Here is a 25,128-nt window from a genome sequence, read left to right on the forward strand (position 1 = left end):
TCTCCCTTCTCTTCTGGGTTCCCTTTCAGCTTCTTGCTTCCTGTGGTTTCTCTCAGTCTGAATTTAATTCTCTTCTAAATGATACCAGTAATAGGATAAAGACCCACCCTGATTGAGGTGGGTCACACCTTAGCTTAAGAAGCCTCATCAAAAGGTCATCCTAACAATGGGTTCACACCCACAGGAATGGATTAAATTTAAGAACATGTTTTTAGGGGTATGTACATCTCCCAAACCACCGCAGATGTCATTTTTTTTCTTCATTGAACAAATGCAGGGCTGCTGACTGGATTTTGGTAGCCCCTACAAAGAAAGCTCCCTCTCTGGATTTATTCACCCAGTGAAGGTGAGAAGTGGTGCAAGAACAGAGGAATATTCTACATGACCTCTTAGTTCCCGTGACCGACCCATGTGCTTCTTCTTATTCAGTTCCTTTCAATTCAGAGAATTTTTATAAATTGCACTATGTAAATAAAAGGAAAAATCATTGCACGTAATGAGTATTTCACTGTGTGCCCATCATGTAACCAGTATGGAACCAGTATGTGGGAGAGAGAAGAAATTGGAGGCACTGACATTGTTGCTGGGTGGGTCCAATCTCCCCATCTAGAATGCAAATTCTGTCCTCTTTATTCCCCCATTGTCTCCTGGGTTGGTCCTTGTTCTAGTTTGCTAATGCTGCTAGAATGCAAAACACCAGAAATGGATTGGCTTTTATAAAGGGAGTTTATTTGGTTACACAGTTACAGTCTTAAGGCCATAAAGTGTCCAAGGTAAGTCATCAACAATCGGGTACCTTCACTGGAGGATGGCCAATGGTGTACAGAAAACCTCTGTTAGCTGGGAAGGCACATGGCTGGCATCTGCTCCAAAGTTCTGGTTTCAAAATGGCTTTCTCCCAGGATGTTCCTTTCTAGGCTGCAGTTCCTCAAAAATGTCACTCTTAGTTGCACTTGGGATACCTGTCCTCTCTCAGCTTCTCCAGAGCAAGAGTCTGCTTTCAATGGTTGTCTTCAAACTGTCTCTCATCTGTAGCTCCTGTGCTTTCTTCAAAGTGACCCTCTTGGCTGTAGCTCCTCCTCAAAATGTCACTCTCAGCTGCACTGAGTTCCTTCTGTTTGTCAGCTCATTTATATGGCTCCACTGATCAAGGCCCATCCTGAATGGGTGGGGCTACACCTCCATGGAAATATCTCATCAGAGTTATCACCTACAGTTGGGTGGGGCGTATTTCCATGCAAACAACCTAATGCAAATGTTCCAACTTAATCCCCACTAATACGTCTGCCCCACAAGACTGCATCAAAGAATATGGTTTTTTCTGGGGGACACAATACATCCAAACCAGCACAGTCCTATCTTCCTATCTAGAGTGGAAAATTATAAGGGTAGTTAGTATTTACTGAAGTATTAAATAGTAGAGTCCAGACTGTGGGAGTTTTAGGAGTTATGGGTGCAAGGTCAGTGTGAGCTGGAGCAAAAATAAGAGATTAGAGCCAGGAAGGACTCTGCTGGCCAACTGACCAGATGCCCAGACAGAGGAAGGGCTTGTCCCAGATCACAGAGCTGCGGGTGAAAAAGCAAGGAATATGACTTGGGTATCCTGGTTGCCAAGTCCAGGACTCCTTTCACTACATCACAATGGTCAGGAGAGACTGTGTGAAAGGAGGATGGCCTTGAGTTGGGCTGGGTGAGATAAGTAGGAGAAAAAAAAAAGATGGAATTTAGAAGATTAGAGGAAATGCTGTGCCTAAAGCAATAGATGTGGAAATAAACAGTGCAGAGGACAGAAAAGAGAAGGTTCAGACTGAAACACAGTGTCTGGAGAGTGCCGGGAGAGAATACAGAATCATCAAGGCAATCTCAACTCACTTTACAGATAAAAGAAGTTCAATTGATTGGCCCAAAGTTACATGGTTGGTACCCGGCAGAGCCTTGTCTTGACCGTGAGGCTCCTGGCTTCCAGTTCTATCTCCTATGCTGTCCCTGTCTGTCCTTATTTTGTCGCTCTAAGTTCCCGGCTGAGGTCAGCTTACAGAATACCTGAAGCATCATGCTGGGCCCAAAGTTCAGCAAGGGACTGTGAGAAGAAGTCAGCCTCTCAGTCTTTTCTGTGGTCTTGGGTACGTGCCTGCCACTCTCAGCCTCCAGAGCCTCTGGAGTGGAATGAGGAGGCTGGACTAGGAAGACAAACAGATTTCCTCATGCCTGTCAAACCCAGCCAGCTGGCGGGGGCTATCTGGAGCGCTGAGTGGCATCAGGACCCAAGGGGCAAGAGTGCTGGCACGGATTCGTGATGGCAGCCGGGGGCTGGGTGGGAGAGTAGCTGCGTGTGTGCTGGACATGGGCCATTCTGGGCACTAGATGGAGGAGCTTAAGTACCTTTTTGGTTCTAACATGCGATTACTCCACTAAAGTCTGAAAAGGCCTAGGTGAGAAGACTGTGGTGGCTGCTTCATGCAGAGCAATTTATTCCTGAAACTACAAGCTACAAACCCAAACCAATGAAGTTCAGAAATTTTCTTTCCCAGTTAGATTTAGGTAAAATGCATTCCCTGGGATACAGGGGATAGGGGGACACCTCAAAGGAAGAGGAATTTATTTATTTCATCAAATTTTCTAAAACCTAGTTATCTGCCCCCTCAAAGTGACGGTTTTGAGGTTATTATGAACATCTGTATTCTTTTGGGATGTGGTTCACTTCCACTGCAATTCATAAAAAGCAAATAGAGCCTCAGAGCAGAAAAGGATCTTAAACTAGGTTCTTAAACTAGTCTTCAGAACTCAAAATACTCAGTGTTTGCATCGTTGAACCATGTATTTAACAATTCATCATGTAGTGTCTTGTGACTCTACTGTATTGTGTTTAATGTTATTTATAATTCTTTTCAAGTGACCCTAATGAAAACTGTTCAGTCCCTAAAGATAATGCCATGTCTTACATCTTTAATTGTATTCCCTCCTACCCCACCCCCTACCCTGAACACAAACACACACACACGCGCACACACACCCCTCCCCCTGTGCAGTGCCTGGCTGGCTTTGGTAGGAGCCCGAGTCCGCACAAATCTCTGTGTCCACATCCTGGAGCCTGGACAGGTAGAACCTCAGTGTCTCCCCACTGCTGACCACGCTCTGCCCCAAATCTAGTAGTGCCACACAATAAGATGGTGGCACCACAATCAGCTTTACTGCAGGTCCTGGTCTGGCCTGGGTCGCAGTTCTAGTAACCAGGCTTTATTCCTGTGATAGGGCCTCCCTTGTACCCTCTCCATGTCTCTTTCTCAAGGCCTGAGTCCTGCCTTGCTCTCGTGAAGATGTTTCAGGGATTGAATCCCTCCCACTGTGAACCCTGGACCAGTTATCGGTGGCCCCGATTCTGCTGCCAGGCCTCAGTAGTGCTTCCTGCCTGGATGGCTCCCTGCTGCCCGGCCAATGCCCTGCTGCTAACATGACCCATTCTCGGTCACCTGGCTCTCTGTGCACCTTCCAAGTCTGTCGGCGAGGGCTACGCCCCATTATCACCGCTGAACCCCAGTGTGCTTGTCCCGCACCACTCCTTCTCCGGGGCTGCCCCACCCCCCATTCTCTTATTGCACAGGCTATGGATCTGATGGTTATCTGATATTTGAATGCCTCCTCATAGGGGATTTAAAACAAGGTCAAAGGGCTATTAAAGTGGGGTGATAGAGGTAGCCTCCGGCCCCTCTTGCCACTTAGCATCTCTTCCTCCTGCCACCTGTCAGCACCATTTGGTTCCCTAGAGGCAACGTCAGGCATCTTGGAATCAGAGCAGCCGGGTCTGAGACCTGCCCTCACCTCTTCTTAGCTCTCTTTATTTGGGGGCAATTTTCTTTTAGAGCCTCGATTTCCTCTTCTGAATATAGAAAATAACATTCTTTACAAGCTTGTGTTTGTGTGTGAGTGTGTTAGTATGTGTGTGTGAGATGATGGTTAAATGAGATAATATGTGAAAATCCCGACAGAGCACAGACTCATTCATATTAGTTTTCTTCTTTCCTTCTTGTTAACCCAAAATGCCTGATTTTGGGGGTTCTGTGCCTTGTACTCAGTAGGTACTCAATCAACATTTACTGAGAGGATACATATAAATTCCTATTTAAATTTTTACACCCTTTCAAATTTCCCCCTTTTCCTCTGATCTAATTATATTGAAAAGCAAGTGGATAATCCCACTCCTTATGAGTTTATCCCATTAAGGAATCTAAGACATTAAGGAAGAAATTAGTTACTTTTCTGGGACAGGGCACTTTTATGTTTTCATAGGGAACTCCTAGATATGAATTTTTCAAATTGTTACAATGTTGGAAGTCAGGGCAATAAGATTTTTCATGAGTTGGCGGACCTTCTCCATGCCCTTCAAATTACCTGACGTAGGTACCTACTTATCTCTGAAATTCACTCTGGGTAGCAAAGGTGGTGGGCAAATGTTGGGGTAATTTATGGGAAATGAAGATTCCCTGGGATCATAAAAATCTCACCCCTATAGATGCTTATGTCTATTCCAGAGCCATGGGTTAGAAGGCTGGACCCAGGAGAGAAGAGGAGGGCAATCCCCACCCAACAGAGCTGACTTCTTAGCAATGTGCCAACTTGGCTGCACACAGCTGCTTGTCCTCAAAGGAAGGAGTGAGTCTCTGGAATCTTTGTAGGACACGGGTGCCCAGAAGGACATGTTGAGGGCTGAGGCAGTAAGAACTGCCAACAGGTGCAGGTAAGAAGAAGGAGCCCAGAGTTGTGTCTGAGGGTCCACGGGACAGACAGAGAATAATGATTCTTCCAGTCCCACCTCCTCTGAGGAGCCCACTCTGGCTCTTACAGTATCTCTGAGCTGGGCTTAGGAGGTGTCTGGGCATTACCTCCTGCTCCAGTGTCCCAGACCTTCCAGGCGTACTGGACTCCCTCTCCAAGGCCATATCCAAATAGATGACAGCCTCAGGAAGGCAGAAGGAAGGATTATGGGGTAACCTAAGAGGTTCAGCGTGTGCAGTGTATTAGAAGGTACTGCGAGGCAATGTGCTTTGCCTTCTGGGGTCTGGTAAACTTCTTGTGCAAGGATTAGGGTGAGGTAATTCCACAGCAGCTTCCTCCAGCCACAGACATATAAACTTTCTTTTTCTCTGCCTGTTTTATGTATTTATTTATACTCCCACACACCCACACCTTGTTCTAAAAGGATGCCCTCTATTTTTATACAGCAGTCTAGACACCACATGGACTGGTGCTGAACATGGGATTCTGTTAAAGAGAAAGCTGCAGTTTTAAAAAACCTATATATATTGGTTCCTCATCTGTATTAACTCATTTAATCCTCTAGTCTAGACAGTAATGTTCAGTGGAAATGTAATGTGAACCACATTTGTAATTTAAAAATTTTTAGTAGTAGCCACGTTAAAAAAGTAAAAAAAAGGTGAAATTAATTTTAATAATATATTTTATTTAATCGAATATATCAAAAATATTATCATTTTGATATGTAATCAACATAAATTTATTATTGAGATATTTACATTCTTCTTTTGTACTAACTTCAAAATCCAGTGTGCATTTTACCCTCACAGTGCATTTCCTTTCAGGCAGCACATTTCAAGGGCTCCAGGGCCCAAGTCGTCAGTGGTTGTCATACTGGAGAGCACAGATAACCCTTTGAGCCAGGCACTATCAGCACCCCTAGTCCCCTGAAGAGAAACCAAGCGACAGAAAGGTTACCTGATGTTCTGAACATCACCTAGCTAAAACTGATCAAGTTGAGGTTTGTACCCAGGTAACCAGATATCAGAGTTTATACCCTTATTCACTCATTGTTATGGTCACTGTTACTGAGATAAGAACACTCTGGAACCAACCTGGTAGCCCATTTGCTTGAAAAGACTGCTCTGGGGTAAAGGATTTGAGCCTAGTTGGGAAATGTACTAAGAGCCAAATGATTAAAAAACAAAAATAAACAAAAAATCTTGAATTTTAACTTGAATGGGACGAAAGAAAGAAAACCATACAGAAGTGTGCTATGTCTCTTATCTGTTCTGGTGCTTAGACATCAATAAATATGGTAAGTTCTCTCTCTGCTCTTCTGGACATTTGGTGACATTTGGATCAATTGAGGGCCTATTGCTCTTCTTGACATATGCTCTATCAGTCCTTGTTCAGAGATTTCATTTCATGAAACAAATCCAAAAGCCTGCTGGAGACATCTATCTGATAACACAGTTGGGAGAGTTTTGGGACTGCAGGAAGATCCATTCTCTGCATTCACCACTGAAGACCTACAAGGGCGTCCCTTGACATCACCAGCCCGAGAAGAGGCTATGCCAGTGAGATTGCATCACCACACATCATGGAAATTCCAGGGGCATCCTCCACTCTAAACGCAAGCAGAGAGCGCCTGCCAACTGGGTCAGCAGAACACAAGAAATACACACCCGGGAATTTCTGCAGCTCAGTTGAGACACCAAACCAGCCTCCGGTTTCAGCAGTTCTCTCCAGGCATGCAGAGTTGCAAGTTCCACAAGAGGAAGCCCACCTGTTAAAATCTCATCTAAGTGAAGTCTAGGAATGGTTGCAGCAGATGGTCTTTAATTATTCACACCATTTAGCCCAGGAGTGGGTCATAATCAGAGGGCTCAAGGCAAGATGCCCAAGGACTGCAGTATTTGACTAATGCTAAGAAAAGTCAGAGTGCCAGCAAAAAGTTGGCTGTGACTATGGCATATCAGAAAGTGGTAAATTATCTCTCCTGATATTTTCTCACTGGTCTATTGGCTGAGCTGTGGCGGACATTCTTACAGCCAATTCAATCCAGTCAAGGAGGAACAACACTGACACAGTTGCTTTGCCAACAAGGAGGACAGTGCCCCAGGTCAGGGGAGGGGAGGGTGGGAGGCTGGGCGAGTCGGGAAAGGATGACAACATCAGGAGGAATCACCCTTCCCCAGGGCCTTGAGCAGAGGTCCAGGGCAGTGATCCATTCACACGGTCCACCCAGGCTTCCTCCAGGACGAACGGGTAGACCCGAAGCCCCCTCTATGGCCAGTGGGCATCATGGACTGGTGGTTTAGAGTCACACAGAACTGGGTTCAAATCCCATTTCTACCAGTTATTAGCTCTGTAACCTCAGGGACACTTAGATTCTCTGTCTCAATATTTCATCTATAACATAGATTTGTATGTATTGAAAAATAACTTTTTTAAGGGAAAACAAGAAATGCCTACTTTTCAGGACTGTTGTAAAAACAAACAAAAAAAATCACAATGTTTCTTAAGTGCCTGATCTACAGTAGGTAGTCAAAGAAAAAACGTCAGCTAATATATCTTGGTTTAAACAGACCCTGCCTCCTAGATTTGGGTTAGGCTCTTCAAGTGCCAAGCACAGTCTTGGTTGATGCTAAGCTCCATAATATAATTGGTTGTATTTAATTCTGCTCTTCAGATTTCCTCAGGTGTTATTTGGGGGACTGGGTGCTCCCAAGGTTAAGCCTAGTTTATACTCCTGGATCCAGCTCTTGCAACAATTCACTTGAAAACTAGACATGTACACTTGCCCCGAACAATATGTGATTTGGGAGATTTTGGAGAAAAGTTTAATGATTTAAATAAAAAGATGTCTTCAAATGTGCTATAGACTGGGTGGGTGACCGAAATTGTGCTGAGTCTGATAGGAAGGAGCTCCAGGGAGTCTGTAGTGTCTGTAAATAAGACTTTTAAGCAGGGGATTAAGTCCACCAAGACTTGCTAGTCTTGCTGGCAGTTGGGGATGAGGGTGGGGTTGGAGGGAGAGAAAGAGGTTCTAAACCTTGACCTTGCTCAAGTTTCTCAATTGAACATGAAAAATGATACTTCAGTTTTCCCACAGACATCAGTCATTGGAGGACACCTTCAGCCCTGAAACATCTGTTGCCCTAGGAAATTTCCAGTACATGCTAGAAATCCTGATTTCTAATGATTCCAGGAGTATGATTGTTCTAATAATGGGTAGATATTTGAAAATCCTCTGTGAAGCCTTATTTAATTTTGACCCAACAGGGTGCTAAGAGAAAAAGGAGAAAATTCAAAACTTGAATTTCCAGTGTCCTTTTCTTAGGCTACTATCTTGACAGCTGCATCACTCTGTGTAGGAAGGAACGTGAAAGACCTACCCCCAAAACTCTTAATATCAAGATTTCCTTGGAGCTACTCAAAAGTTTTTCTTCCCACGAACACAATCACTTTTTTTTTTAAATTCAGTTTTATTGAGATATATTCACACACCAAACAATCATCCATGGTGTACAGTCAACTGTTCACAGTACCATCTTATAGTTGTGCATTCATCACCCCAATCTATTTTTGAACATTTTCCTTATACCATAAAGAATCAGAATCAGAATAAAAAATAAAAATAAAAAAAGAACACCCAAATCACCTCCCCCATCCCATCCTATTTTTCATTTAGGTTTTGTCCCCATTTTTCTACTCATCCATCCATACACTGGATAAAGGGAGTGCGATCCACGAGGTTTTCACAATCACACTGTCACCCCTTGTAAGCTACATTGTTATAAAATCATCTTCAAAAGTCAAGGCTATTGGATTGGAGTTTGGTGGTTTCAGGTATTTACTTCTAGCTATTCCAATACATTAAAACCTAAAAAGTGTTATCTATATAGTGCATAAAAATGTCCACCAGAGTGACCCCTCGACTCCATTTGAAATCTCTCAGCCACTGAAGCTTTATTTCATTTCATTTTGCATCCCCCTTTTGGTCAAGAAGAGGTTCTCAATCCCACGATGCCGGGTCCAGATTCATCCCGGGAGTCATATCTTGTGTTGCCAGGGAGATTTACACCCCTGGGAGTCAGGTCCCACGTAGTGGGGAGGGCAGTGAGATCACCCGCCAAGGTGGCTTAGTTAAGAGAGAGAGGGCCACATCTGTGCAACAAAGAGGCACTCAGGGGGAGACTCTTAGGTACAACTATAAGCAGGTTTAGCCTCTCCTTGCAGCAACAAGCTTCATAGGGGCCAGCCCCAAGACAGAGGGCTCAGCACATCAAGCCGTCAGTCCCCAGTGTTTGTGAGAACATCAGCAACAATCCAGGTGAGGAAGTCCAACCCCTCTGCATCCTCCCCCAGCTCTTCAGGGAGGCTCCGAATATATATTTTTATTCTCCACCCAAATTACTTTAGGATGTGTTGCTATTTCATTCTAATTTATACAGACCTACCATAGCTCACTTCCTATTCAAAGTTCCATGTAATTGTAGTGTTTGAACAAATGGACTGTAGAAGTTATATTGTTAGAAAATATAGATCCTACACCAAATAAACATCTCTTCCCTTGGTCTCACAAGGAAGTTGAATTTTTAACACACAGTCAGTTTCAACCTTTACTCTTTGGCCTGATTTGCTCTAGTCTTAACTAGATCTGGAAAGCAATCACTTTTGAATCACTTCATCATCCACCTGCAAAGAGGAATTCTGTGTTGCAGAACTCCCCTACCTAACAATACTTTCTGAAAAGCCAAGTGGCTATTGACTTCCCCAATCCATTCTTAAATACAACAAACCATGGACTCTTACCACTGACACCCAGTCCAATCAAACCTGGGTGAGACCAGCTGATTCCTCGTCAATAACAAATCAGGCCCAGATAACGGGGAAAACACATGGTAAGAACTATACGCTGTACTTGTGCTTAGTGCCGAGTGCGTTTAGCTTTTCCAACGGCTCTAACACAACCTGCCCCTCACAACTGCCCCCTCAGCAAGAACAGCTGGGGCAGAGGACCCTCGCTCAGCAGGCCTGGCTCAGGCGGCAGCGCTGCGTGACTGACCTCAGGCGTCCGAGGCCCCTGGTGGGCAAAGAAACGACTCAGTCCTCCCAGCACGTACTCCACATCGTGTGCCCTGAGCTTCCGGTAAAGGTCCTGCCCGCCTCAAACAGGAAGCGCAGCGCGACCCACGTGCCGCTCCCCGGGCAGGCACAGCGCCCCGCTCCGCACAAGGACGCGCGCGCCGCGCAGGTGAAAGTGGAGGGCGCGGCTCCGCTGGTTTCCGTCACCCAGACGCACTGCCCCACGCGGCTTCTCTGCCGAATGCCGGCATTCCGATCGATGGGGGGCGAGGGGACGGGGTGGGGCACTGCCACCCGCCCTCCCTGCCTGGGATTCCGGCTCCGCGCGGGAGGGGTGAATGGCTGTCATTCACAGCTGGGGTCCGGTGCCGCTTCTGGCCCCAGTTGGAAGACGTTCCTGTGTTCCATGGCTGTCTTGGGTGAATGGGGGGTGCGCGGAGAATGAGGTGGGCGGGAGGGGCGGGTGGGGAGCGGTGCTCTTCTGAACCTCATTAGACAAGAATGGAGACTTTGAAACCAGGCTTGGCCAAGGCGCCCCATTTGGCCCCTGGCCAAAGATTCCACCGTCTATTTCTGGCCACAGAGTGGTATTGCTCCCGGCACAGCGAGATGGTAAGAAGGTAGGCCTAAAGCCGAATTTTTTTTAGCCTCCAGAAAGAGGCCTTTGTTGGCATAATTTGTTATGACCAATCAGGGTTCCCCCCACAGTCCACCTCGGCTCTGGGTGGAATCTCATTTTGACCAGTCTGTTTTCTAGGGTGGCTAATCATATACTTTCATACACTTAAAATGTGCCTGCCAGAAACTCTGAGATTGAATTAGAAAGCAAAAGCCAAATAAAGTGTCTGTAAGAGATGCATCTGACATTGTGTGATTATATTCTTGGTAATCTGTTTATTGTTTCTCTTCTCCACTGGAACGTAAGCTCCATAAGGGAAAGAAACTTAGTTTTGCTCATCACTGGCACCTCTAGTGCCCAGAAATGGCCTGGCACACATGGTTGGCATTCAATCAACATGGATGGATGGATGAAGGAAGGAAGGAAAGAAGGGACAAAATAAAGAAATGACAGCATTCGACTATATAAAGCAGCTTCCGATTCAAGGTGGTAAGCTGAGACCAAGGGTTTAACTTTCCCTTCATTCAAATTTCCCTCAAAAAAGGAAAGTAACAAGTTTGGAGAGGATGTGGAAAAATAGGCACACTAGGTTCATTGTTGGTGGGAATGTAAAAATAGCGCAGTCATGGTGGAAAACAGTTTGGCGGTTCCTCAGAAAGTTAAGTGTAGAATTACCATGTAATCTGGCAGCCCCACTTCCAGGTATATACCCAAAAAGAACTGCAAAGCTGGGATTCAAATAGCTATTTGCACACTGATGTTCATAGCAGCATTATTCACAATTGCCAAAAGACGAAAGGAACCCAAGCGTTCATCAGCAGATAAATGGATAAACAAAAGTGGTATATACATGCAATGGAATATTATTCAGCCATAAGAAGGAATGAAGTTCTGATACATGCAACAGCGTGGATGAACCTTGAAGACAACATGTTGAATGAAATAGGCAAGACATAAAAGGACAAATATCTTATGATCTTACTGATATGAAATAATTAGAATAAGCAAATTCACATAGCCAGAAACTAGAATATAGGTTACCAGGGGTTGGGGTGGGGGTGAGGAATGGGGAATTAATGCTTAATTGGTACAGAATTTCTGTTTGGGTTGATGGAAAAGGTTTGGTAATGGATGGTGGTGATGGTAGCACAACATTGTGAATGTAATTAACACCTCTGAATTATATATTTGAATATAACTAAAAGGGGAAATTTAAGGTTGTATGTATGTTACTAGAATAAAATTTTTTAAAAAATTAAAAAAAAATGGGTTCCGAAACAAGGGACAGCAGGCCAAGATCCTAGTCTCACTAGGAGCAGAGGGAGGGGAGGAGATGAGGCTGCCCAGACTTCCTAGTGAGGGCAGCCATGCCCAGAAAGGGCTGTAGTGCCCTGGCTAGCCCACGCTGTCACACCGGACAACAAGCCCTTAGTCACTGCCCTGCAGCAGGACCCTCTTTAAGGACCAGGGCTGGACAACGGCAGACCACAGCCTCTTAAGATGACAGAGCTCTAGGATCTACACAGCTAGAGGACAGCAGGCAGCTTTTTAATTTTCTCTTCCATATAGTGAGGAGTTTGGCCTTGTCCATCTCCAGGATCCCTTCCTGCTGAAACATTCTAGCACTTTTTGATCTGAAAAGAATGTGGTCCCTGCAGAAGCCTCTGCTGAGACTGAGTGAGTAAGAGCCACAGTCCCCTGAGCCTGGCACCACATAGCCCAAAAGGGGCAGGGAAAGTCCAAAATCAGTGTTGCTGCTTGCTGGCGATGCTATTAGAGTGATAGAGGAAACAGATGTGAGGCGAGGATGTCCGCTGGAGTTCAAACAATCCACCCCTCCTCCCTCAAATGAGACATGGTTGGACTACAGGATAATACAAAATAATGGGTAGAACATGGTGCTGGCTTCTGAGACTGGTCCCAGGTTCAAATCTGGCTTCTGCAATTGGAGATGAGGATATCTGTATCTCTTAGGGTCTTTGTGGGTTAAATAAGAAGTGTGTGTAAAATGCCCAGAAGAATTACGGGCTCATGGCGAGTGCTATTAGACTTATAAAATCAGGAGCAACCTGGAAAAAATCCAGGAGGGGGTGACACTATACTCATTGGCCACTCTTAGCACACCACTTAGGCAGCAGGTTTTAACCATTCTCACACAAACATGCACACACACACGCACACACACACTGACACGCTGCTTCCCAGGGCTAACAATCAGAAGCCAAGTTGGTCTGAATTTCCATTCCACTTTGAGGGAGATGTTAAAGTCCATAAAAGGCAGGCACCAGGAGCAGAACAGAAGCTAGGTCTGGAATGGTAAGCAAAAGTGGTGAGCAATCTAATCGCTGTAAGCAAGTCCAATGTTTCCAGGGGCAGAAATGCGGTTAAGGACACTGCCTACTGCATGCAAATTCCTGAAGGGGGAGTGCAGAGGGTTGGTCCAGGGCACAGACCCTGGGGCAGGGAGGGGCTCGGGCAGTTGGGGGTAAGGTGAGGGTAGTGGTTGGAAAGCAGAGAGAAGACTGGGCTGGAGGAGGTGTACAAACTTCAGTTTTTCTAAGAGCTGGCTCCTCAAAAGTGGCTAGGGGGACACTCCTAAGCCCAGGTCGTAGATGAAACCCTCCCCAATCTCTCAGCTTCCCCTGGGCCTCAGGTAGGTCTCATCATAGCAGGACTCATCCCTGGCTTCGTACACCTTTTGTGCCTCCAGAAGCTGCCAGGCCAAGGAAACATTCCAAGCCATGAAACCTGGGCCAACAGTCGATTCGTCAGCCTGTGCTCATATGAAAGCCAAGCCCAATGAGGAGCCAATGAAGGAAGGGACAGCCGGCTACAGAGACCACGGCCACATCTTGGACTCGACTGGAAATGTCTAGCTGTATGGGGGCACAGGGCAGGGAGTGCTCGTCTAGAGTCCATTAGGAGCCTGTGATCTTAGATATTGCTGCCCAAAGCAGCTCTGGCTCCCTTTCAGAAGCCCAGTGAGCAAGAGCGGCAGGCACCAGCCGCCACATCACCAAAGCTGGCTAGCCTCGGCTGCACAATGCCAGCTGGTCCTGGGTCAGCAGGGATCATTCTGCAGCATAATGGCATCCACAGGGTAGTGTATATACAAAGGGAACAAGAAGCTCTTATTTTAACTGAGGGGGACAGAATTTCTCAGCTATCTCCAGAGATGAGCCATTGTCATCAGTGCTGATCAGAAGCCTCTCCTGGGACCCCTTCTAAGGGTGATTCTAATATTCTTACCACATCTCTGGACAGGGCATGGCTTCCATTGTTGGCTATAAGATGCTTCCACTCTCTTTAGCAGAAAAATCACTAGGTTCAACCTGCTACCCTGAGCTCTAGCCACGCTGACCTGCTCGTGGTTCCCAGAAGATACCTGCTTTCATACTTCCGTGCCTTTGTATTTGTTGTTCCCTAGTCTCAGCCAGCACATATCTTAAATGCATACTGTTTGTTTAAAATCTACTCAAGGATCAGGGGCAAGATGGTGGCATAGAGAGGAGTGGAAGCTAAGTAGTCCCCCTGGAACAACTACAAAAAACCAGAAACTACTAGTAAATAATCCAGAATAACTGCGGGGGGGACAAACGAGACCATCCACTCATCATACACCAACCTGAATTGGGAGGAATGCCCGAGAACACAGCATAAAATCTGTAAGTAAAACCTGCGGAACCAGGTCGTGAGACCCCTCCCCCATAGCCCGAGCTGCAAAGCCTCGTGGTGCCAGAGAGAAGCTCTCTCCCAGCAAGCGAATACAGCTCAGCTGAGCCCCAACTGGGGTTTTAAGTAGCGAGTGTGAACTGCTCACTACAGGTACGCATCCCCAAAAAACAGACAGAGGCTTTGGGTGATGACTGACCTTGGAAAGCCGGAGGGTCGCCTTGGACTGGGTCTGAAGGGGACTATCTGTTTCTTTTTTGGCTCAGTGGAGAAAGCCCCAGTCATTTTCAGTTTCCAGGGCTGTGACTCGGGGAAGGGTGGAGACAGCACAAGCAGAGAGCGAGACCACTGAAATGCTAATGACCTCCACCTGGGGGGTCTGTCTTCTCTAGGAGGAAAGGGATGGGGCCCTTTCCATTCAGAACCAGACTCCAGAGCCTAGGGGAACATGGCCATACCCCCTCACACCAGTCAAGAATTATAGGCCAACAGGCATCACCTGCTGGGCAGAAAAGCACAGTGACCTGAGGCATCAAAGGGTGGAGCAATTTTCTAAGACACACCCACAGGGAAATCAGATACTGAATATTTCTTCCCTCTGGGACCTGAGCCTGTTCTGGTAGGGGAAAACCTGATTTGGATAACCAAGGAAACCATGCCTAGACAACAGAAAATTACAACCTACACTAAGAAAAACAAAGTTATGGCCCAGTCAAAGGAACAAACGTACACTTCAACTGAGATATACGAATTTAAACAACTAATGCTAAATCAATTCAAAAAGTTTAGAGAAGATATTGCAAAAGAGATAGAGGCTGTAAAGGAAACACTGGGCATGTATACGGCAGAAATCAAAAGTTCAAAAAATCAACTAGTAGAATCTAATGAAGGGCGCAACACAGGAGATGAAAGACACAATGGAAACATTCAACAGCAGATCTCAAGGGGCAGAAGAAAACACTCAGGAACTGGAGAAAAAACACCTGAAAGCCTACATGCAAAGGAGCAGATGGAGAAAAGAATGAAAAAATATGAGCAATGTCTCCAGGAACTCAAGGATGAAACAAAGTACAATAATGTACATATCATTGGTGTCCCAGAAGGAGAAGAGAAGGGAAAGGGGGCAGAAGCAATAATAGAGGAAATAATTAATGAAAATTTCCCATCTCTTATGAAAGACATAAAATTACAGATCCAAGAAGCGCAGCGTACTCCAAACAGAAGAGATATGAAGAGGCCTATGCCAAGACACTTGATAATCAGATTATCAAATGTCAAAGACAAAGAGAGAATCCTGAAAGCAGCAAGAGAAAAGCAATCCATTACATACAAAGGAAGCTTAATAAGGCTATGTGCTGATCTCTCAGCAGAAACCATGGAGGCAAGAAGGAAGTGGTGTGATATATTTAAGATACTGAAAGAGAAAAACCACCAACCAAGAATCCTACATCCAGCAAAGCTGTCCTTCAAATATGAGGGAGAGCTCAAAACATTTTCTGACAAACAGACAATGAGAGACTTTGTGAACAAGACACCTGCCCTACAGGAAATACTAAAGGGAGCACTACAGGGTGATAGAAGACAGGAGTGTGTGGTTTGGAACACAATTTGGGGAGATGGTAGCACAACAATGTAAGTACACTGAACAAAGGTAACTATGAATACGGTTGAGAGAGGAAGGTGGGGAGCATGTGAGACACCACAAGAAAGGAGGAAAGATAAAGACTGGGACTGTGTAACTTGGTGAAATCTAGAGTACTCAACATTTGTGATAAAATGTACAAATATGTTCTTTTACGAGGGAGAACAAGCAAATGTCAACCTTGCAAGGTATTAAAAATGGGGAGGCATTGGGGGAGGGATGCAATCAGCATAAACTAGAGACTGTAACTAATAGAATCATTGTATTATGCTTCCTTTAATGTAACAAAGGTGATATACCAAGGTAAATGCAGATAAGAGGGGGGGATAGGGGAGGCATGTTAGACACTTGACATTGGTGGTATTGTCTGATTCTTTATTCTACTTTGATTTAAGGTTATTTTTCCTTTTGCTGCTTCCTAGCTGTCATTTGTTTTTTTCCTCTTTCTTTTGCCTCTCTACCTTCTTTGACTCTCCCTCCTGCCTTGTGGAAGAAATGTAGATGCCCTTATATAGATAGTGGTGAAGGTGGTGAACACATAAATGTATGACCATGCAGAGAACCATCGATTATTTACTTGGGATGGAATGTATGGTGAGTGAACAAAACCATATTAAAAAAAAAATGGGTTGATGACAAAACCTCGAGGGCAATATACTGAGTGAAATAAGCCAGACACATAAGGACAATTATTGCAGGGTCTCACTGATAGGAACTAATTATAATATGTAAACTCATAGACATGAAATATAAGGTACCAAGATATAGGACGAGGTTTAAGAATGGGGAGTGGTTGCTTAGTATAAGCAGAATGTTCAATTAGGATGAACTTAAATGTTTGGAAATGAACAGGGGTGTTGATAGCAAGATGTGAGAATAACTAACAGTGCCGAATGGTGTGTGAATGAGGTGGAAAGGGGAAGCTCAGAGTCATATATGTCACCAGAAGGAAAGTTGGAGGTCAAAAGATGGGAATGTATAAAACTGAATCCTATGGTGGGCAATGTCCATGATCAACTGTACAAATACTAGAAATCACTTCATGAACCAGAACAAATGTATGACAATACAATTAGAAGTTAATAATAGAGGGGCATATAGGGAAGAACTATATACCTATTACAAACTATATACTACAGTTAGTAGTATTTCAACATTTTTTCATAAACAGTAACAAATGTACTATATCAATACTATGAGTCAACAATTGAGAGGGGTTGGTTAGAGATGCGGAGGATTAGAGTTTCCTTTCCTTTTTTTCTTTTTTCATCTTTCACTTTATTTCTTGTCTGGAGTAATGAAAAGTTTCTAAAAATTGAACAAAAATTAAGTGTGATGGATTCACAGCTGTATGAGGGTACCCGGGGGCAAATGACAGTACACTTTGGATCTTTGGATAATTGTATGGTATCTGAACAATCTCAATAAAAATGAAAAAAAAAAATCTACTCAAACATGTATATAGGAGATCCTAAGCAAGCCTCTAAAAAGTATTAGAACTAACAAATGACTTTAGCAAGGTAAGATCAATATATAAAAATAAATTGTGTTTCTATACAATTGTGATGAACATTTTGAAAATGAAATTTTAAAAAAGTCCATTTACAACAGCATCAACAAGAATAAAGCTCTTAGGAGCAAACGAAGTGAAAAACATACTCTGAAAACTACAAAACATTGTTGGAAGAAATTAAAGAAGATCAAAGTAAATGGAAAAACATCCCATGTTCATGGATCAGAAGACTTTAATATTGTTAAAATGGCAATTCTTTCCAAATTGATCTGTAGTTTCAATGCAATCCTTATCAGAATCCCAGGTGACTTCTTTTTGGAAATTGATACACTGATTCTAAAATTCATATCAAATCACAAGGGACTCAGAATAACAAAACAATCTCGAAGAAGAACAAAGTATAAGGACTCACACTTTCTGATTTCAGAACTTACTATACAGCAATGGTAAACCAGACAGTATAGTACAGGCATAAAGATAGACATCTAGACCAATGGACTAGAACTTAAAGTCCAAAAATCAACTAATATATCTAAGGTCAAATGACTTCAACAAGGGGAAGTTGCCAAGACCATCTGACGGCAAGTGAGGGGACTGGGTGGGGACCAGAGAGGAGACTGGGCTGTTGAAGGTGTACACACTTCAGTAAGTGGGGAGAGACAGTCATACCCGGCAGCAGGTACAGCACGTCTGAAATAACCAGGGCCTCCTGGAAACCATGTGTGGTTCAGAACTGCAGTATGAAGAGTGGCAGGACTGGGAGGGTGAGCATGGTGTGAAGTGGAAGAGGTGAGGATGGAAAAGGACGCAGAGACCATGAGGAAATGTGAGGTTTTCCTCTGGGGGATGAGAAGCCAATGGAAGTTAAGCAGGAGGATGATGCAGGCAGATCTGTGCTCTAGAGCAGGGATCAGCAAACTACGGTCCGTGGGCCAAATCCAGCCCGCTGCCTGGTTTTGTAAATAAAGTCTTAGAACACAGCCACATTCATTTAAAATGTACTGACTGTGGCTGCTGCCATACGAAAATGACAGAATTGAGTAGGTGCAACAAAGGCTGTATGGCTCACAAAGTCTAAAATATTTGCTGTTTGGCCCTTTACAGAAAAACCCTGCCAACCCCAGCTCTGGCACGGTCCCTCTGGTTATTGTATAGAGGATGGCTGCATGTGGGTTAAGACCAAGGGAAGACAGGCCAGTTAGGAGACTGCTGCAGGTAGTCTGAGCAAGTGGTGGGAGTGGGGTGGATATCGGGGCATGGCTTCGAGAGTTATAGGGAAGAAAAAGCACCTGGGAAATAGCAATTTAAGAAAATCCCAACTGCCGATGAAAAGGATTACAGACCCTACAGAGTTTCACTGCTGTCTAAAATTTAGTTTTTCCTTCTTAATCACTAAAATAGCCCCTAAGCATCATGTTTATCAGAGTGCTGACAGACAGACAGACCACTGGAATACAAGGCAGCTTAAAAGTATTTTAAAGAATTATTCTTGAAGATTTAGTTATGGGCATGCTTGAGCACAGTCTTTGCCATTCCAGATAACCTGACAAATTTTCTTCCTCTCTCCATCTGTGTTGCAACAAGCCCAAACCCCACAAATTCTTTGGCTGTGCCCTAAGGCTGCTGTTGGCACTGAGAGGGCACCATGTGGGTTGGCTACCAAGCATCAGAATATCAGGCTTGTCTGGAGATTTATTTTAAAACACACATGTCAAACAGCATGCCTTATTTATCTTTGTGTCTCCTGCGGTGCCTGACAGGGTGTCTGGCACAAAGCAAGTCACTAATCAATCATTTCAGTTAAGAAGAGATGGAGGACCAGGCAGGAAGGGAAGGAGGGAGGATGGAAAGTGAGACAGGAAGGCAGGACATAGCCATAGAGTTTTTCACTCAGTTCTTAAGACTTACGGAAGTTGACAGAAGAGCAGGAGTCCCAGCCAGATGGGTATGAGCCCCGAGCCCAGGGAGCAGGAGATACTGGAAGAATGCATCCTAGTACTGGTGTCCGAGGTGTACAAGCTTCAGTAAGTGGGGGGAGACCAGCAAACCAGGCAGCAGGTAGAGCACGTCTGAAATAACCCAGGGCCTCCTGGAAACCTGCAAAGCCCAGGCAGGTTATATTACCTTCCCTAGGTGCTTGAAGGAGAGAAGCTGCTTAAATCTCGCAACTAATCTCATGGACTTCCAGATTATAAACTGCTTTTCAGACATCTCTTCCAACTCCCCTCTGGCAGAGAAAATGAGCATCCAATCCCAAGATCTTGAGGAGTAGTTGAAGCAGCTGGATGCAGGCATGAAATGTATTTGAAATAGCACGTTTTACCTTTAAAATGCATGCACTTTTGGTAACATTCTATTCTTTATCTAGATGGTAGTTCTAAAGGCATGTTCACTTAGTAAAAGTTCATCCAGATGTATACTTAGGGTTGCTGCCATTTTACATATGTATGTTGTTCTTCAATTTTAAAAAGTTTTACTTAAAAACGTACTTTACCCAATTTTATCTTTGTTTTAGAAAGATATGTAGGGAAATATTTTTCTTACTGGATCTTTGAATCTTGCAGGCACTCTGGAATCATGTCCTAATGTTTATCCTTGTACACCAATGTGTGCCCTGGGACAAGGCTGGGGGGAGAGGGGGAAGTTCATGGATCCTAGTTCAAGAAGGACACTATAAAGTAATTGAGCAAATTAAGCTGCTCACAAATCATAATATAAGTTATTTTTTCATATAGAGTAACCCTTTATAGGCAAACCACATTATTTTTGCAGAAACACTCAGCATTTTGTTGGCAACACTACAAAGAGGACATACAAGAACTGTTGCCACAGACACATCCTCTGGGGCAGTTATGTCTGCTTGTCCAGCAAGGATTCTGACTATGAAAAGACTAAAAAGAAAACATCTTCATTTGCATATAATATAAATTTCACCCAGGTGAAGGAATCAGAAAGCCTTGGACAGGAGAACTTATTAACTGATCCAAATCACATCCTTATTATCTGCTGGGTCAGTCTCTGCACTATATACTTCTTTGCCACACACAACTTGCTTGGTCATATTGTTTCCCACAGGGGAAGTACAAATGAAATTTTTAAATGCTGGACAGAAAACTTATCTAAAATGACAACATCATGCCTTATCATCCTCAAATAAGTGGTATGCTGAAATGATGGTGCTGGTGACTAAAGACTTCTCCAATGCAGATGGTGTGTGTGTCTGTGCACATGTGTGTGTGTGTGTGTCTGTGTCTGTGTGTGTGTGTGAGAGAGAGAGATTTCTATAAAGAAGGGGGAAAATCATTTTTCTATAATTGGTAAAGTTGTAAAAGAGCCACTATCATGGCTTTTTACATTGAGTATTGGAACATTTCAAAAATGTCAACACAACAGGCCAGGTTGTAGTCACTGCTGAGCATTCCCCCATCCAACAGCAGAGTGAATCTGTTGAATCACTAGGGCAAGAGGTCTCTGAAGTCTTGCTTCATCCAGGACAAAACTGAAGACTTAGAAGATCAACAGTGTATTTGCCGTTGATGTGTCGCTGTGGTTGTTGGCTTGGCCTTTCCCTCTGCAGCCCACAATTGTTAGTCTTGCTGGTTCTGTGGCCCTGCATAGGGCAGGCTCAGGCCATGTCAGCCGAGGCCTCAAGGCCCACCCATGGTCTGGGTGCATGTGGGTCTGTGTGGCACTGCCATGTTGACTGACTGCCAACACCTTTCTCCAAAGGCATATGAATAATAATTACAAGCTTCTTTTCTAAATCCAGGCAGCCATTTTCCCCTGGGAGTGGGGAACTATACGTCCTATAGGCCCCCAAAACTGTAACATGAAGGAAGCAATAACTCTTTTGCAACTGCAGCTGCTGATGTGAATCACCTAGAAATTCTCCTCCCAACAGAGACAGCCTATTAGCTAAAGGGGAAGAGAACTTACGGCTGCCAGAAGACAGCATGGCTTAAGGTTAATGCCTTGTCCCTTTGAGTTCTTACAGTTGAATAATGGGATTGGATCAACCTGCTCCTCTGTCCCTACGTGGCTGTTTTACGGAGGATCTATTCATTCTCTATTTCAGGGCAACAAACATAACAGCAGAAAATCTAAGAGTGGGGTAACAAGAGATTTCTTTTTCTCATACAGCCTGCCAAGAAAAGAGAATTCCAACTCATGAGTCTCATTAATAAGGTATAAAAATTTCTTTATCACCTCATTTCCAAAGCAAACTTCCAAAACACAAGTAATTGTAATGCTAGAAGTAAAAAGTTCTAATGTTCTATATTCTTATCAGACTAATCAATAAAGTTGTCCATCAACCAGGGACTTGGGTGAGAAGCCCATGCCTCTGCTCCTCTTCTTAAGCACAGAATTTAGGAGCTTCAGCCAGAAGATGCCAGCTGCCAACACACTCAGGCAGTGCTCCAAGGCAGGTGAGTGGTCTCAACTAGACCTCTTTCTGGGGCCTTTGTTACTACAAGGAATTCCAGCTGCAATTATTTTACACATCCTACTTTCAGACCTAGGAGCCAGCTAATGAAGGATAACATTCCCTGGATCTGGGAGGGCAATACTGAGTCCTGGAGAGGTGAGTTGCTTTCTTACAGTTAGTCAATAAGCTGGGAAACAAACCCAGGCTTCCTAACTTTGCCACTATTTATCTCAAGCACCAAATGGTCAATGACTAAATATTTACACAGGGATTTCTGACAGCAGGTGCATAGGAAGTGATGAACCCAGGCTGAAGCCAGAGCTAAGATGAACTCTTCACAAAGAAACTGATATTCCATGAGCAGCACAGAGAAACAGAACCACTGCTGTCCAGGAATGAAGAGGCTGGGTTAGGTCCCATTGCCAGCTCTGTAATCTGGATGTCTTATCTGTTTGCCAGTTTCCTCAGGGCAAAATGATTCAATAACACCCACCTCGCTATTTTGTGGGATGTTGTTAAGAATCAAATGGCATAGTGGATATAAAAGTGGTTTAAAAGGAATAACACAATTTGAACGTAAGCAATGACACAAACCAACAGAACTGGAGAAAAATGGGAAATTTTTGAATATGGACTGGGTATTATATAATACCAAAGAATTATTAATTTTATAAGGCATTACATTAGCATTACAGTTATTTAATATTTTTAGAGATCATTGAAATAATACAGAGATAAATGGCATGATGTCTGAGATTTGCTTTAAAATACTTCAGTGAAGAAAGAAGGGATAAATGATGCAAGTGTGACAAATTTTTGATAATTATCAAAGCTGGGTGAGAGGTTCATGGAGGGTCATTATACCCTTCTCTCTACTTTTGTGCATATTCGAAATTTTCAGGATAAAAACAATTTTAAATAAACAGAACAGAACTTTCTGGGACATTAGGATGCTTTACAGATGGTCATCTCTAGACCACAGAAAATCTGTTTCCTTCACAAGGCCCTTCCACATTGGTCATCGAGCCGTCAGAGGACAAGGACTTGGGAGGAGGCCAGGAAAGGCCAGTCAAGGAGCCCAGCTGGAAAGCAGATAAAAGCAGGCGTCTTTGCAGAATCTCCTATGCCTGTGATGCATCAAAATGTCAACTAATCTGTAATATCAAGTGCATGCTTTGCTGCCTTCAGACATGAGATTCATATTCAGCTTGTCATTTAATGGCTAAGTGACCTTAGACCAAGTCATTTTTAACACAAGGTCACAGGAAGACAAACAGCTGCACAAAAGCCTGCATGCGCATGCACATGCATGCACACACACACACACACACACACACTTGGATCCAATCCCCTTGGATGAGGTGGCCCTGAGAGCCGCCAGGGACCCATGGGGTGCATATACTTTGTCATGTTTGGTGGTCATCCCAGGGACAGATACTAGAGACCAGGAAGGAGGAAAGGGCAAATTGGAGAGGGAGAAGAATTATTTAACCATCGCAGTGTCCAGTGAGTCATTCATTCATTTGTCTGGGAACTGACCAGGAAAATGAACTCTTATTCTGTTCTAAGCCGGATCCCTAACCATTAAGTACACAATACTTTGTCCACCGCACCATAAGTAAACAATGGGCTTTTGGAATTCCAGGACAGATAGGCTAACAGTGGTGCAGGGGAGAGGCCTGGAGTAAGGGATCTGGGTTCCAGTCCCCACACTGACTAATCCAAAGGCCCTGAGCTTCAGCACTTACAACTGGACCGATTTTTAAGATCTGGGCAGTTTGACTTCAACACATGTCCTCCTCTCATAAAGACTTGAGGTTTCCTAGTCCTATTGAGAGGTTCAGTATTCCCCACCACCACCCCTGTTCCACCCAGGCCCCCTTTACACCTTGTTTTTTGGTGGTCTTTGCCATGTTGGCGTGGGGGGTGATGGAGAGGAAAGAATCTCCCTTATTTCTTTCAATCATTTCTATTCAGTACAGGGACACTTCGGGAAGGAACTACACCCGGAGGTCTCCCAGATGTGGCGGGCGGTGCCGAGGGGGGTGGGGTGGGGTTGAGGGGGGAGGTGCAGTGGCCAAAGCGCCTGCGTAAAAATTGCCGGCGCTGGGATGTCCCGCAACCACCATCCGTGGGTTTACTTGTGCGGTTCTTTCCCACTCCAGGGTCTCTCTGTGATAACAAAGAGGAGGGAGATAAGAGAGGTTCCCTGGTCCCCGGACGAGCAAGGACGACTTGGGAGTGAACACCGGCGTGCAGACCGCTACTCTGCCCGCAGGACTCCAGGCGCTCCCGCGCTCAACCAAACCTTTCCGGAAGACTGGGGAGAAAGAGTTCCCAGGCGCCGCAGCAGTGCCGCCCCCTGCGCCCCAACCCGCGCGCTCCACTTCCCTAAAGCCAGTTCGGGAGGCCGCTCCAGGGCGCCCCCGTCCCCGGCGAGCTCAGAACTCCCGGCACAGTCACAGCCCCCAGTGCCCCTGGCGCCACGCTGCACCCCCTAGGGCACCGAGGCGCGACTGGCTCTGTCCTGCCTGCCCACCGGCGCCGCTGGCGACCAAGGAGCGCGCCAGCTGCATCGCCCCGAGGAGCGCCAGATGCGTCGCCCCGCCAGGCTCAGGGGAGGTGGGGCTGGGTGGGTCCGCCCGAGTCCGGAGAGCAACCAGTTAGTCTGCACGTTCCTCGCATCACTCCGGTTTTCCCTCTGATGAGGCCGTCTCAGCTGAGAGGCGGCCCTGTAGTGAATGGGGTTTGGAGACCACCGCCCCCCACCCCGACGCTCCCTCTTTCCCGCGAAGTGCGTGGGGAGGGGGAAGCGCAGGGAGCGCTCTTACTTGGTGGCAGGGGTCTGCGGCGGCTTGGCTGGGTCCGGGCTCTCCACGGTGGCCCCTCTCTGCGGCCCTAAACCCTCTTTCCCAAGCAGCGGAGGCTAGCGGAATTCTCTGACCCTTGCAGAACGCGAGCTCCAAGTTTAGGAAGCCGAGCGCTGGAGTCGCCGGCTGACTCTTTTCCCAGTACTTTTAACTGGAGTCGGACGGCAAACCCCTCCCCGGACCCACCCCCTTCCCCGAAGGCGGCCGCTGCAGCGGGTCCGGCCTCCAGCCCCTTTTGTTGTAATTCGAGAGCGGCCACTCCCGGGGCCGCAGGGGCTCTGCGGGGGAGGCTGCGCGCTGGCGGGCCAGCTCTTCCCAGGCTCTTCGCGCCCAGATTTCCGGAGCCTGAAAGGCCAGGGAGAGGGCTTTTCCTTGGGGTGACTCCTCTGTCCCCCTCCACGCTGCCCTGAACTTAACCCTTTGACGTCCTTCACCAGAATTAGTACTGTATTAGAGCCTAAGTCATCTCCTTACCCTCAGAGTCTAGCAGGGCCTGGCGCCCAGTAGATGCTCAATAAAAACTGCTGCGCGAGCGCTCAG

The 25,128-nt window shown here is 45.4% G+C and overlaps 1 protein-coding gene across 1 annotated transcript in view; it reads right to left on the bottom strand.

Annotated features, from left to right (window-relative positions):
• The window catches only part of LOXL2 (lysyl oxidase like 2), a 93,858-nt gene extending 69,157 nt beyond the window's left edge, over positions 1-24,701 (bottom strand). The window contains exon 1 of the mRNA XM_037813045.1: positions 24,550-24,701. The gene's annotated coding sequence lies outside the window, so the exon portion shown is untranslated. The remainder of the gene's footprint in view (positions 1-24,549) is intronic.
• Positions 24,702-25,128: the final 427 nt, after the last annotated feature.

The sequence above is a fragment of the Choloepus didactylus genome, chromosome 20 (genome assembly GCF_015220235.1).
Source record: "Choloepus didactylus isolate mChoDid1 chromosome 20, mChoDid1.pri, whole genome shotgun sequence".
NCBI lineage: Eukaryota > Metazoa > Chordata > Mammalia > Pilosa > Megalonychidae > Choloepus > Choloepus didactylus.